This window comes from Echinops telfairi, unplaced genomic scaffold (genome assembly GCF_000313985.2).
Source record: "Echinops telfairi isolate 266 unplaced genomic scaffold, ASM31398v2 ScPeMD7_7400;HRSCAF=8409, whole genome shotgun sequence".
NCBI lineage: Eukaryota > Metazoa > Chordata > Mammalia > Afrosoricida > Tenrecidae > Echinops > Echinops telfairi.
The window spans coordinates 43,965,829-43,981,617 of NW_022111300.1; the positions used below are offsets into that span (position 1 = coordinate 43,965,829).

The 15,789-nt window shown below is 48.8% G+C and overlaps 1 pseudogene; it reads right to left on the bottom strand.

The window, feature by feature from the left end:
• Positions 1–12,818: 12,818 nt before the first annotated feature.
• Positions 12,819–12,962, bottom strand: LOC115871730 (annotated as a pseudogene).
• Positions 12,963–15,789: the final 2,827 nt, after the last annotated feature.

The following is a 15,789-nucleotide window of genomic DNA, read 5'->3' on the forward strand; positions in this document are numbered from 1 at the left end:
AACAGGGAAACTAGCCCCCAGGACTAACAGCCACACAATGGCCACACAGCTTCTTCCGACCCGAGATGGAATCACCAGCCCCAACAAAGCTGACATGGAGGCCTATGGACTCTGTAGTTCAACAATTATGGCTTACATAGCTAGCTATCTCTATAGACCTGGATAGCTCTGCAGATATAGATAGATCTCTCCATAGATATAGATAATCACTGCTATTAACACCCTGGTAGCATACCAGGTTATGCGTTGGGCTGCCAAACTGCAAGGTAGGTAGTTCAAATCTACCAGCTGCTCTGAGGGAAAGACAAAGCTCTCAACTCCTGTAAAGAGTTATAATTTTGGAAACTCACAGAGCAGATCTACCCTGTTCTACAGGGTCCTTATGAGTTGACATTGACCCAATGGCATTGAGTTTGGTTTGTTTGTTTTAATAGCACTCCTTCTTCTCTCTCCCCACAGAATAGGAAAATAAGAAGGTTCCTAATGGTAAAAACCCTTTGAGCCTGACGAGCAACACGTGGGTTGACTACTAGCCCTGTGAAACCATGGGACAAAGGCCTGCCCTTGGCTTTCATGAAAGATTACAGCCAAGAAAACCCGAATCGGCAGGTCCACTCCATGACACTCAGAGTCACCAGGACTTGGAACCCATGGCAATGGCCTTCATCTTTCTGGTCCAAGGGAATTAAAACAGAGAGATCATGTGACTCACCTAAGCTTCCCCCAGCCAGGCCAGGCCATGAGCAGGGAGTTGTTTACCCAGAATAAAGGCAACATGAAAGTACTTTGATGGTGAAGGATTCGAAGCAATGACAAGAGGAGCTAACGGTGGTTTTTATGTCATCCTCATGACCAAGGTCAGTGACAAAGTACTCTCCTTGCCCCAAAGTCCATTCTGACTTAATTGCACATAAGTAAAGTTTCAAATAAGGAGTACTTGGCTGTTAACCAAAGGGTTGATGGTTCAAACACACCAGCTGCTTCTTGGAAACAAGATGTGGTCATCTGGTTTCATAAAGCTTACAGTCTAAGAGAATTTATGGGAAAGTTCTGGCATTTCAACTTGAGTTGGAATCTGTTTAATGGCACATTACAAGAAGTTTCAAATAAGTGCATTTTTTATTGCTTATGCTTTAACAAACACTTGAATTCTCTGGAAGCCAATTCCGAGAACTCCTGTTTATACAGTCCACCCGTCTCGCACAGACTTGGCCGTGTGTGCTTGCTGTAAGAGTAAGTTGATTGGACTTGCTTCCTGTGTCGTGAGTGTCTCCCCTTTCACACGTGGCTGCGTTTGAAATCCCCAACTGTGAAGACCAGAAACAGATGGGTAAAATCAATCTTAAAACAGTCAGCCAGCACACTTCAAGCCTGCCCCCTCTGCTGGGACGTGTTCAACATCATAGGAACACCCACGCCTCCCAGGGGCGAGCAGGTGGTGGCTGAGCATCAGCTAGGAGTCGAACTCAGGTCACCTACATACATGGGAGGTGAGGACTCTGTCCCTGTCCCACCACTGCCCCTACTCCTGTGGAGAGACGAGAAAAACCAACCCAGGGACAGCCTCTGGAAAGGGGCATCATCCTTGGTAAAGCGGAAGGGCAGCAAAAACGAGGACGACCGTCCAGGAGATGGAGAGACACAGCGGTTGTCCACACAACAACCATTGTGAGGATGACTCTTGGTGACCCTAAGGGCAGAGTAGAGCTGCTCCTTAGAGGAGGGTTGCTAAAAAACAAAACAAAACAGAAACACACAACCCACCCACAATGGCTTTCAAGGACTCATGGCTCACCACCGCTTCCCCTTCCTTCCTGGACGTCACAGTGTTCCTCTCGACACTACTTCATAGGAGGTCTGAACATAGGAGGGAGTCTTTTAAATCTTTAAAGAGCCCCGGTGGTGTGGTGACTTAAGTGTGGGCCTGCTAACCGTAAGTTGGTGGTTCAAACTCAGCAGCCTCTGCATCGGACAAGGAGGAGGCTGTCTGCCCTCATAAAGATTTGCCATCTCCCAAACCTAACAATTGGTTTTACTCTGTGCTGCACATCAGAGTCAAGTCAATGGCAATGGGGATTGTTTTCCTTGGTGGTGGTGGTGGCGGTAGGGGGTGGAGTGGGGTGTTTAAATCCTTGCTTCTCACAAACAGTAGATGATGGTGCAGCTGGATTCTGCAGCTTGTTATTCAATTCCGAGTCCACCTCTCCACCATGCCAAGACTGCCTGCACAGGAGGGGATGCTGTGGCTAGCTTTTTTGGTAAATTGTAAAATGAAGACCTGAACAACCATGAACTCCCTCTTCTTCTAAGGACCCCCAGGTAAAACATGATCATTTTTGCAGTTTAATTAGTGACAAGAATTACGTGCAGGGATCAGCCAGAAGACACGACAACTGTTACTTAAGGTAAATAAGAGCAGCCTGCCCAAACACAAAGTTGACAATGGGCCTTGACCACCTACTGGTATTTGTGCTGTAGGAGGAAACAGTAAACCCACAGAAGAATCCAAGATCTATTTAAACCCTCCTCAAAATATTTAAACTTTTCTCCTGAAGTGCCAATTACTTAATACTTTGTTTATTCCAGCTCTTAAGAAACATGGCCTCAAGAAACCCATAAACTCATTCCAGAACTTTCTTGTCTATTGTGCTATTTCCTCTCAATCAACATTGCTTTCCTTGAGACCTTGACATGCCTTTTCGGGGGCGGAGGAGCACATTATGGGTAGGCCTGGAGTTAGCAACACCTACTCCACGAGCCATCATTGATTCGGTGGCTGTGAGACTCCACGTGCATCATATCTGTGGATCGCAATGAACTATGGGTAACACTGCAAAGAAGGGGAATTCCAGAATTCCAGCTGTGCTCATGCGGAACCTGTCCATAAGCCCACCTGCAGTTGATTGAACAGAACACAGGGCTATGGCGTGGTTTAAAATCTGAAAAAGTATGTGCCAGGGTTGCATCCTTAGGCCCTTCGTTTTCAAACTGGATACTGAGCAAGTAATCCCCCAAACCAGACGATGTGATGAGCCTGGCATCAGAACTGGGGGGCAGACTCATTAACAGCGTGTGGTATGAGGGTGATACAACCTTGCTTGCTGAGAGTGAAGAGGGCTTGGAGCACTTTCTGATGAAAATCCAAGACTCCAGCCTTCAGGATGGAGGATGACTCTACACAAACAAAACAAAAATCCTCAAACCGGGACTATCAAGCAGGAAAAGAAAATTAAAGTAGTTAAGGACTACATTTTACTCGGATTCACAACAATGCCCATAGAACCAGCAGTTAAGCAATCTAACGTATTACATGGGCAAGTCTGTGGCGGGAGACCTCTTTAAAAACCAGAGACGTCACCCTCGAAGACCAAGGGGTGCCCGATATTGTCAGTCGCCTCCTATGGATGGCAGAGCTGGACAATGAATAGGCACACTGTGAGTCACAGTGTGGGTGAAGAATATCAGACCTGTTATGAACAGAAGAGCAAACAGACCAGTCTTGGAAGAAGTGCGGCCAGAATGCTCCTTAGAAGTGAGGAAGGTGAGACTGGCTCGGGTGCTTTGGACACGTCATCCGGACATCCTGCTTGGTAAAACAGAGGGTCAGTGGACAAGAGGAAGACCCTCGCTGAGATGGATTGGGACTGGGACTGGGCGTGGGACTGGGCCATGTCATGCTGTTGTGCACCCGGTCCCTGTGAGGGGGAATCCCCTGGCAGCGGCGACCACCCTCCCACTCTCACGTCTCAGCATGCAGGCACGCACGCAAGCATGTCAGCTCAGAGAGACCTGGGCTGACTCTGCATTACAAAGCACTTTCAGACAGTCAACACCTTTCACTCTTCCACATTCTCCCTTCTCCACAGAGCTATGCTTCCAATCCCACCAAGTCCTAGCAAATGGAAACCACTTCCTAGAAACAAACGGACTCTCATAACAGTAAAGAAAAGGTAACTTCCTTAGCTCATTTGTTATCAGAATGATACTGCTCATGACGTGATTAGAGTCTGAGGAAACGAGGCCATTGGAGTCCCCTGGTGATGCCAAGGGCTAGAGCTCAGCTGATAACTAAACGTTTCACCCAGACGAGCGTTGGAAAAAAGGCCTGGCAATTTCCTTCTGAACACTTCAGCCCATCAACACTACAGGATGAAGTTCAACTCCAGGACACACAGGGCTGCCAAGGGCCGAACTGACTCAAGAGCAACAAGGACAGACGGTCCCTGGGCCAATGATAGATTCCTATGCCTCTACGTGGGCACCTAACCTGAATAATTACTCTGCAATCATCTGACTTAGGTAGAAGCTGAGATGAAACTCTGAGTGAAGTCAGGGAGCTCTCTCCTTCATTTATGAGGAAAATGCCGCTGTCCCCGTAGGGTCTGGGGAGGAGGGAAGCTCTGGGGGATCCTCCTATGCCCCCCTCGTCCATCTACTTTCACTCCCAAGAGCAAACCCTAACTGCCCACAGGTAAAATCAAGGCAAGCAATACATCCGCAAACTAATAGCAAAACGAATTGGCCTGAATTTTGCTTAAACACATCCATCCTCCTGACTTGTACAAAGAGAGGGAGATGGGCAGGAAATGAGGGGTTTCAATCAGCAGTCATCATCGCCACGTCAGGAATACTCCAGGCCCCAGCACACTGCACCATTCAAGGAAAACTGCTTGGAAATCCTTTAACGGCCTCACGGATTGAACTTTACTTTAGCTATCTGGAGCTCATTAAATCTTGTCAAAGCATTTTTAAAAGAAGCATTCTGTATAAAGGCCAAACTCTCAGCACCAAAGGCAAGGCGGTGCTGACCCTGGTGCAGCTAGCTCTGGGAATATTTGCGTAGGCGAGGAGGCCCACTCCCGGTCAGGATTGCTCGGGTTTAAACCTGAGTAACTTCGACAATCAATGAGAAAGCAATACTTTTGATAAGACTTCAAACTTCGTGGTCTAGAGTAGAGCAACTATACAGTTAGAGTTCAAATCCAGGGCTCTCATAAGGAAGATGGCGACCTGGAAGATGAAAGAAGACTAGCTTAGTCCTGTCCTGCTCCACCTTAGTCTACTGTCATGAGTTAATTGGCCTTACAGGACAGAGCACCACTGCCCCTATGAGTTTCTAAGATTTTAAATCTTTATGGGAACAGACAGCCTCATTTACATTTACAGAGCAACTGGTGGGTTTGAACAGCCGACCTTGCAGTTAGTAGGCCATGGTGCAACCCACTATGCCACCAAGGCTCCTTGCATTAGAGCTTAGAGACATTCTGTCTGCTGGGTCATCCACCACCTGGTCCCACCCACCTCAGGCTCCCCCTCCCTTTACTCCCGCTATCTGTTGCTCCTGGGGCCACTCACCACTGGGCAGGGCTCTGCCCTTCCTCTCCCAGCTCCTAACGTCCTCATGCCCACGTTTTCATTCGTACTCCGGGGATGGGCCACTTTTCCCATCTGACTTTTACTGTGGTTGCTTTGTCTCCAGAGGGACCATTTCCTCTCTGTGAGAACTGGGATACTAAACCACTTACATATTCAGTAACACACTTTTACAGACCTTTAAAAGGAGGTTCTCTTTTTTTTGGTGGTTTTGCTTTTGTTTTTCAATGAACTTTATCTGAACTTAAAATGAAAATCTTATCGGGCTCTGCAACATTTCACAGATGCAAACTCACCACCCACCCCTACCCCCATCTGTTGGGGACCCAAGGAGTAGAATTGCCCTTTGGATCAGTGGGAACCGCTTATATAGATATATATCCTTTAAGAAACCTCTTGAGCTCAAACAGTCTTTTTCTACCCTCTATCACCTTTGATTCTCCACTAAAATTTGAACAAAGGCTTGTCATTGGCCCCATTGTAAGGATGAGAAAACGGAGGCTGGGAGAGGTAGACTGCTCAAAGACACAGAGCAGGCTGCTACAGGCTGAAACCAGAATCAAGTCCGAATTCTCCAGCGGTCACCACACAGTGGCCACTGTGTGCCAGAGGTGGTCCCATGCTGTGGTGAAGTGGCCCAGACCCAGAGCCCCCATGTACCAGCCGGCCAAGCATCCCCAAACCAAACTCTGAGTAGGACAGAGTAGAACTGCCTCTGAGACTTGATGGGTGGAGAAAGCCTCTTCTTTCTCCTGAGGAGAGGCTGCTGGGTTTGAACCAGCAGATCTTATGCTTAGTAGCCTAACTCATAACCCACCACTCTCCCCTGGGGCTCCTCTTGTGGGATCATAGGAACGCTTAGGTTGACATTGGTGTTGTGCAGGCTGCTCCTCTGTAAAACGGATCAAACGTGTGTGCATGTAGCAGAAGGAAACATCGCCGGGCCTGTGTTACCTTCACACCCCGTGCTGGGCTTGGGCCCATTGTCCGGGCTACTGTGCCACTCCATCTCTGCTGACCCTCGGCTGCAGTAAACACTGACCCTTGCTTAGCCATTGGTCTCTCTCAAATTTGCTGTTGTCCTTCTTTCACGAGAGGGGTCAATGCCAGCACACGAAATACGTGCCCAAACTGACACTTTAGGAAGTCGCTGAGCAGTTACGGCTGGCCCACGCCGGGGCTCAAATTCGCCTGCACTTGTTGAATCATTGATAGCCAGGGGAATACCATGCTCGTAACCTCCCATGCTTGGGCCACAGGAAAATGTCACCCTAGTCGTGAGGGACATTAAATGTTTTACTCTGCCAGCTGCTCAGAACAAAGCAGCCGGGGGTACACCTGTGGCTCCGGTACCTCCTTTCTCAGATCGCCTGGGTAAAGGGAAGCGTGTCACCAAGACCCAGACGCCAGAGCCTTTAAAATGTAACTGACCAACCAAGGACGGCGGCGGCGGTGGCGGCAGCATCTTCGTGCGTGCGATGGAGAGCAGTGGGCTGCCTCCGCAGCAGGGTGTTGCTTTTCAGAAACAGAAACTCTCTTTACACCTGACACCCATGCCACCGTATATGGGGTATTCCTTGCCAGCGAGAGACACGTTAGCTGGGCCGGCCCAAAATACTCTCGGGTTGTTTATCAACAATGTGTAATTTTACATGGAGACCCTAGAGCCGAATGCATGTAGGGCTCGCAGCAGAATCGCTTCATTCAACTTTGTTATTTTAAAAAACAATGGCGTCCTATTTCAATAGTCAGTGTCGTGCTCCACCTCAACAACTGGGAAGGGCGTATTTCCTCCTGACGTAAAAATGTATCGATAGACCGTATCCCATGGCCTGGGCAATTTCACATCGAGTTAATTCGTGATTGAGGCGCTTAATGATTGATTTGTTCATTGTCCGTGGATCCCAGGCCCGGCTCCCTCCCTGGTCATGGCGCAGTCTCACCTGTTTACACAGGCGAGTGCCCAAAGGGAGCTTGTGACTTGTGACTGTTTGAACGGTGACAGAGGTGATCGATAGGATCACCATTTCCAGGCGTCCAGAGAAACCCCTGTACGTTCCCGAGATCTCTCACATCCACACCCCTCACTTCCCGACAAGGGAAGGTTCCCAAAGCCCAGGTCGTGATGAGAAAGTGTGTTACACAAAAATGAAGGGCGGCCGAACCCGCTCCCAAAATGCGGATGACCATGGCATTACCTAGCAACCAGATTACATCATCACACAGCTTCCAAACCACAGAGAATCGTGGCCCAGCCAAGCTGTCACCCAACCTGAACCAGCAGCACCTGGGGTGTACCTGCGGGTCCAGCACCTCCTTTCCCAGAGTGCTTCGGTGCTGGTGACTCCCAGTCTTGAGTGGGCAGTATAGTTTTTGTTACTGGATGTGACTGAGAAATGCTAGATGAGAGAGTTGAGAAGTGAAGAGTTGGTGCACATCATAGCAATGCTATTACTATCACACCCAATCTCCGATGGGCACATGGAGCAGGCGGGGAGGCCCAGACTCCCAGCACGTGGGCCCTGTGCTCTGTGAGCTTCTTCCCATCACCTTGGGAGTTAGCGCAGCATCACCATCTGGCAGCTGACGTGTCACCTGTGCATGCCTGGACTCACCAGCAGGGTGACTTGTTTGTTCATTTCAGTGGAAGCATGTAAGGCACCAAACCAAACTCACTGCCATCGAGTCCATGCCCCTCACAGTGAGTGGCCCTGTAGGACAGGGTACAACTGCCTCGGTGAGTTTCAGAGACTGCCACTCTAAGGCAGCGGTTCTCAACCTCTGGGTTGCGACCCCTGTGGGAGTTGAAGGGCCCTTTCACAGGGGTTGCCTGATTCATAACAGTAGCAAAATTACAGTTAGGAAGTAGTAAAGAAAATAATTTTATGGTTGGGGGGGGTCACCACAACATGAGGAACTGTATGAAAGGGTCGAGGCATTAGGAAGGTTGAGAACCACTGCTCTAAGGTGGGTAGAAAGCCCTGACTTTCTCCTGGAGAACAGCTGGTGTTTTCGAACTCTTGACCTTCTTGATTCTGCCTATAACTTAGATTCCCAAATTTCCTTCAACTGAGAAATCTGGCCCCAGCCAGGCAAGATTGGAAGCCGGATAGCGATTGCCTCCTCACACCCCAACCCTCTCTCCCCTTTGAGTGTCTATATGGACCTCTGGTTGCCATTGTCCCCACCCAGCCAACCGGGCCTCCCCCTATCCCTTGCAGGAATTTGAACCCAACAGTCAGATACCGTTACCATTCTGCTCAACCTAACAGGGAGGTTGGAGGTTCAAACCTCCCCAGAGGCGCCCTGGAAGACAAGCGTACCCATCTGCTAGGGAAGAAAGAGTGACAGCGGGGGAACCTTCTGGAGCAGCTCTGCTCTGCACCTGCGGGGTCCCCGAGTCGGGTTGACAACATGACCATCCTGTGGTTTTACATAAGGGAGCCAAGGCTTCCTCAACGTCTTTAATCAAAAACAAACAAACGCAAACTTACTGCTACTGAGTTGATTCTGACTCAGCGATCCTAGAAGAAAGGGTAGAACTTCCCCATGAGTTTCTGAGCCTGTCAGGAAACCTCATCTTTCTTCTGAGGAGTGGTTGGTGGTTTTGAATTGCTGACCTTGCAGTTCACAGCCCAACCAGTAACCAGTGTGCATGCCCCCAGGGCTCCTCTTCAATGTCCCAGCCAGGGGCAAACCTAAATCACCCTCCATGGGTGTCTCCGACTGCTCTATGCTGTGGCTCACTCTCTAGTAGACAGAAGGGCAAGATCGGGGTACCTGAGCCAGTTTCATGTTCTGTACTTGCAAAGCAGAAGGCACCTCTCTAAAGATAGTCAACTGGTGTATGAGATCGTCACAAATCTGCCAGAAACGTGTTATTTAAAAATGACATCGCTACAGCCAGGGGCAATTTCCACATGTAGAATCTTCCTCTTCCTCAATACAGTCTTTCTCCCAAGTTGCCTACTGTTAACATTTTACTCCCTTTTTTTATCCTTAGCTCTCTCTCTCACACACACAGACACACACACATCCTTGTGGCTGGGGCTCATCATTTTCTCATCAGTAACAAGATGGTCCAGACCTCTCCTGTCTCAAGTCTGTCATGAGCTTTGTTTATTTCTTTCCTGGAAGTCCTGGTTTCTCTTAGTGGATAAAGACATTAAAGATCAAGATCTGGGTTCTAGATGTGCTCGCTGCTACTGGGAGCTTTTGCTGCAGGGGACCATGGAGGACAGAGCTAAGTGCACACACACACATACACACACACACACACACACACACACACATGCGCGCGCGCTTTTGCGTGCACACAGATGTATGTATGTGTAGCAGTACACATACATGTGCGCTATCTCACTTGTAGCCCTCAAGTTAATGTTGACTCCCAGGGACCCCCTGTGGGTTTCTGAGACAGTAACTGTTCATAAGAGTAGAAAGACCAGGCTTTCTCCCGTGGAGCTGCTAGTGGTTTCAAACTGCTGACCGGGCAGATCGCAGTCCAACGCATAACCACTACACCACCAGGGCTCCTACATGCTGTATAGGCATGCTGATTACATACCCATACCTGAGAAATGAGTTCATACCAATAACTCCAACTCCTACTGGTCCCACCATGTTGTCTGTCTTCTCCCATTTTACAGTGTACATCCCTGCCTCAGTGAGAACTCTGGCTCCCCAAAAGAATCCATCAATCATTTGCTCAACGCAAGATTTGGAACCCACGCAATGGCAGTGGGACTATTACTCCTGTTGTTGGTGTTACTTGTCACTGAGTTGGGTCTGACTCATAGTGACCCTTTGTACAACAGAATGAGACAGGCTCAGTCCTGGGACATCCTTCCAACCGTTGCTCTAGTTGAAACCTTTGTTGCAGCCACTGTGTCAATCCATCTTGTTGAGGGTCTTCCTCTATTTACTTTGCCAAGCATGATGTCCTTTTCCAGGGACTGGTCTCTCGTAACAACATATCCAAAGGAAGGCCAAAGGTGCATCCCCGCTGTACTTCTTCCAAGACAGGCTTGTTCACTCTGCATACCATGGTCTATCCAACGATCTTCGCCAACGCCATAATCCAAACGCAGCCATTCTTCTTCCGTCTTCCGTATTTACTGTCCAGTTCTCTCACACACAGGAGACTCCTCAGGCTTGAGTCCGGCACATCTCCATCCTCAGAGTGACATTTTGGGTTTTTTGACATTTTTGTTTTTTTTGACACGTCACAGAGGCCTTGTGCAGCAGATTTGCCCAGTGCGATGCATTGTTTGATTTCTTGACTACCGCTTCCTGGGCTGTGGATGGTGGATCCAAGGCTAAAGAAATTCTTGGGACCTTCATTTCTGTTTACCATCATGCCATTCACTGGGCCAGTGGGAAGGTTGTTGTTTTCTGTACTACAGTTTGGGGTTTTCTTTACTACTGCGCTCAGTGATGCGGGCTCCACAGCCACTCCGTGGGAGAAAGAGATGTCCGTCTGCTTCAGGAAAGATCCCAGCCGGGACACCCCCATGGAGCAGTCGCCTCTGTCCTGTCGGGTCACTGTGGGTCAGGGTGGATGCAACAGCACAGGGTTCACCTTGGCAAAATGTCAGCGCAGAAAGCTGACCGAGCGTGGCGACTCCACTATTTACTTGCGGGGAATAGAAAGAAAAATTACTTTCCCAATCTTTCATCCCTGACAGGCATCTGGTAACTCATGTCAAGTAGCCTCAAGGAGAACCAGAAATAATACCACTTCTACTAAAGGTATTTCGATGACTCAGAAAAAATCCCTCACTGCTGTTGGGAAACCTCCTCACAGTCCTGCCCTTGGCAAGCAGTCTAGTTCAAGGTTACTTTTCTCCGGCTGCTGTCCCTACTCACCTCCCATCCTCCCCAGCGAGCAGCAGGCCCGCGGGAAGTACCTCGCCCATCTCTCCCTCGTACGTTGTCACCAAGCACCCAACCTACACTTGTGGCTTTTTCCAACTTGTCCAGATCACCCAGTCCGTAAAGGTCAGGAAAAAACATAATGACTAAACGTGACTCCCGCATTAAGTGATCGTAAGAAGCACCAGAAATGTAAATGAAAGAAATTCAGTCTAAACCAGTAAAACCAGTTGCCAGCAAGCCCATTCTGACTCATGGTGACCCAGTCAGAGCAGAACCGTGATCTGAGAGTTGTCAATGGCCTTTCTTCAGAAGGGCCTCTGGGTAGCCTCTCCCAGGCAGTGGTCAAACATGTTTTCACCATTTGCACCACCCAGGCACTCCAAGTTCAATATTGCCATCTCAAAAGTAACAAAGGCGGAGGGGACTAACACAAACAACCCTGTGGGGCGAGGTCTAGGGAGACCAGACCTCTGAGGAGCATCAGCCTCAGTAGCTGTTCTAGGGGCAGTTTCGCCCCTGTGATCGCACATCCTGGAGAGAGGCTGGTGCAACCCCCTCCAGAGATGCCCAACGTAGGCCCCACTTCCCACAGACAGCCTGACTCCACTCCACCTTCACCATTGCTCTCTCAGTGTCCCCAACCTGAACCCTGGCCTTCCTTGAAGTAAGAAGTCCACAAGATATGGTCCATGACTACTGCTTATCCGGAGATTAACCTTGGCCTCCCACCATCATCTTTTCCTCTTGGTGAAGGTCTGACAATGAAACAGAGCTATGCTGAATCCTGCTCTTGGTCCACCAAACTGTTATGGATTCTAAAAACCAAACCGCAACTCACAAAGGAATTACATCTAATAGAAAGACGTATAACTCATACACTCCGATGATAAGATTCTGATTTCTTTTCTCCCTTGGAATTAAAAATTACTTTTGTTCTAGAGAAAGCATGTAAAAGCACTAGCATATCCGGCTAGCACAACATGTGCTAGAATTGATGATTTCTGGGTGCCATCACTCCTGGAAGTGGAAGCAGCCTCACTGAAATAGCTTCATCCTCCACCTGGAAGGAGCAACCCCACCCCCCACCCCCCAGCGAGTCAATGATTGTAAATAATGAAACCTAAGATCAGAGGAGAGAGTTGTATTAGAGCTTAACTTCTGAGCATCCGGTTTGCAGAAGGCTATGGGTGACAGTGACAGGTTGGAATCCACATGCAGCCTCCCCACTGAATTTCCTTGGACCATTGACCAGGGATGTGAATACTTTTGCCCTCAGACAGTGCATTTGAAAGTGGATTACTGCAGATAGAGTTAAAATAAAAACTTAACATATTATAACTTGTCTTCCCTTTTGACTCTAGTTTCCAGTGTCTTCTGCTTTCTCTTGGAGAGAGGTTTTTCTGTTTTGCTTTGTAGCCATTGTTGGTATGATTTTCTTGGAAACGAAATCCAGAATAGGTCAATCTATAGAGACACTAACTATGGATCTATCTATAAATTATAAATACTCTAAGCTCTCCTGCTATAACTTATAGAGTTAAAAGAATGAAGAAAATGTTTTAGAATTGATTGTGGTGATGACTGCACACTCTTTTTAAATGTAAACCATTCCATTTAAATCACAGGGGTCAGCACATCCAGAGAGCAATGGATAAGCCTCGCCTTGGGAAAATCACCTTTGTGATCATGGTATCTCCCTGCCAGGTAAGTATGGCAAGTGAATTATATGTCAACAAGTTATATGTTTTTTGTTTTTGTTTTAAGAAATAAATCACTTCTTCACTTTGTTTGCTAATAGGCAGCTGATTAATAAGAAACTTCTTCTTCACAAGAGAAAACTAGAAGGCTGGCTGCCCCCACAGAGCCGTGGACACTGTGGTGAACCACTCAACTGCCCTGTCAACGACCGGAGCCCAGCAATTCACATTTTGCATTCCTCCCACTCCTTTTACTGTCACTGGAGACCTTCTAAGGAAGTCTAACCACTGGTAGCACAGTGGCTAAAGCAGTCAGCTACGAGGGAATGGCTCGAACCTACCAGCTCCTGCTCTGCAGGAGCAAGCCATGGCAGCTTGCCTCAGTAAAGCCTACAGTCACGGGAACCGACAGGACCATTCTACTCCATCCTATAGGGTCCATATGAGCAGCACTCCACCCGAGGGCACACAACAATGGCTGATCCAAGGGGACCGTCATCGCCATCCTTTTTCCAGAGATCGGGGAACTGTGCTCTCTACGTTCAAGCAGGTCTTGGATAAAATGCTGTGGCCTCTCTCCAGGTTATTGTGACTGCGGATGTGGTACAGGGTCCTCCCCTCTGGGCCAGTAGAGTCACCACCAGCTGTTCAACCAGTGGCAGGTCACCTGCTCACCCGGACTTAGATTCTCATGGCTGATTGAGGCTTATCAGTGGCCCTCACACCTGACCACACATCGGAATCCTATGGGGGTGCGTTTAAAAATACATATCATGTCAGTCTGTGTGTTGTTGTCATGGACAACAGACACAGCACCACGTGCTCCCCTTCACCAGTTTCTACACATACAACCCAGTGATGCGGATGACATCCTTGGGGCTCTACGGCCATTCTCACCCCCTTTCTTCTGTGTGGTTTCCTCCTCCATTAACAAAAATCTATGGTCACCCCCCCACCCCCACCCCAAGGCTCTTATCTAACCTTTCGAGTCACCGTTGTCAACGTGATCACTTCAGGTAGACAGATCTTAGAAGACCCATAGGGTACTCTTAGCAATGCCTGCCTGTCTTTGCCTGACTGCTTAGCCTGGACTATGGGGAGTGGACGAGTGTCCCCTGTGGGGCTTGCTGGGGGTGGGAGGGTTCCTCTGAGCTCCAGGTCCTAAATCCGAGAGGTGTTTGTGTTTTGCTCTTTTTCAGTTCTCTGGTTTCGAGAAGATTCTCTCAAGTTCATCTTGCCCTTGGAAGCAGGACACATGTTTAAAAGCATGAGCAGAGGAGAGCAGGCTGCTTGGACCCACTGAACCGAAAAATCACAGCAAATCGAAAACATTCTCATTAACCACGGTGTCTGTGCCTGAGCCTGTGCCCAAACCATCCTTAAAATCCTACAAATCACCAACCAGGGAACTGAGAGAAAGCAATACCTCCCAATGCAAATTTCAAAGGGCCGTTTTTTACTGTGCATGTGTCCTCTTCTGCCCAAATCGAAGCTTTCTGAGCGTTCCCTGCTGGGTGCGCTCCCTCCCTAACTCAGGCTGCCCCCAGGGAGGTCAGCCAGGCCCACAGCACTGTCTGGAGTGGCATCCTTGAGCCAGGCAAGGGGTTTCAAACTCAAATTAGTTAACATAAATGAAGTCAGCTCCTCCGTGACAGCTAGCCACCTGTCACGTGCCCCAAAGCCACAGGCAGCGAGTAGAGATGGAAAGCATGCCCACACTGCAGAGCGCTCCGCTGGGTGGCACCGGCAAGTGTGAGCGTAAGGCTTGCCAGCCATCTTGGTTTGACTGTGTTCACCCAGCAAGCCCGCTGGCTGGGTGCTCATTGGTGAAAAACCAAAACAAACAAACAAACAACAACACCAAGAGAACAACAAACATAGCAGGATCCAAACTGATAAAAATCTGAGCAGCAGTAGACAATGCCCCCTTTCCAAAGCACAGATTCAAGCTGGAACTAGCCTACGTGGCAACACCTTGCTATGGACATATTAGGAGTGATTTTTTTTTTCCCTTTCTCAAGCCACTAAGAAGATTCTAAAATCATCTGTAAATCCTACAAATCACCGGCCAGGGAAATTGAGGGAGAAAAAAATACACCCCAGATTAAAATTCTAAAGGGTCCTTCTTCACTGCTTCTATGCCCCTGCTCTCCCCCCAAAGTAAGCTTTCTAAGTTCTCTCTATTGTGTGTTTTCCATCCCTAGCGCAGGATTCATAAGATTACAGCGCTAATCCTTACTCTAAATCCCCAACACAAAAGGCAAGTGCTGTTTCACGCCAAATTGATTAAAAAAATCCTGGGCCAAGGAGTGGCGGTGGAAGCGGCTCCAGGAGGAGCCGGGCCAGCGTGAACTAAAGTGAAGCACACGCCCAGGAGAAAGGCGAAACCCTCCCGCTGACCACAGGAGCCAGGGGTGCGTAATCATTTCCACAAGTGAAAATCCCAATGTGCTTGCGTCCTCTCTCAGCTGCTCTGGGAGAAACTGGCCTGCCTGAGTACGGAGGCAAGCCCTCAACAGTTGGAGCTCTAGCCCTGAGAAACAGAAAATACCGAGAGGGGGTGGCTTCCACCACAGAAAGGGACTTTCTCTCTGTTTGGGAGGCTGGGAATTCAAACGGAGGGTTCTGGGTACAGGAGAAGTCTTTGTTGACATCAGTCTTGCAGGAAGGGCATATCTCTTGTGCTTCTACTTCCTGGGCCCTTGGGGATCTCCATGCCGCACCTCTCCCCTGCATCTCCCTCTGCCCTGCATCTCTCTCTGCTCTGCTGGCTGGTCGAATGTCTTTCCTCTCTCAAAATTGAGGGGCTCAAGACCCGTCAACACAAATCCTGCCGCATTTG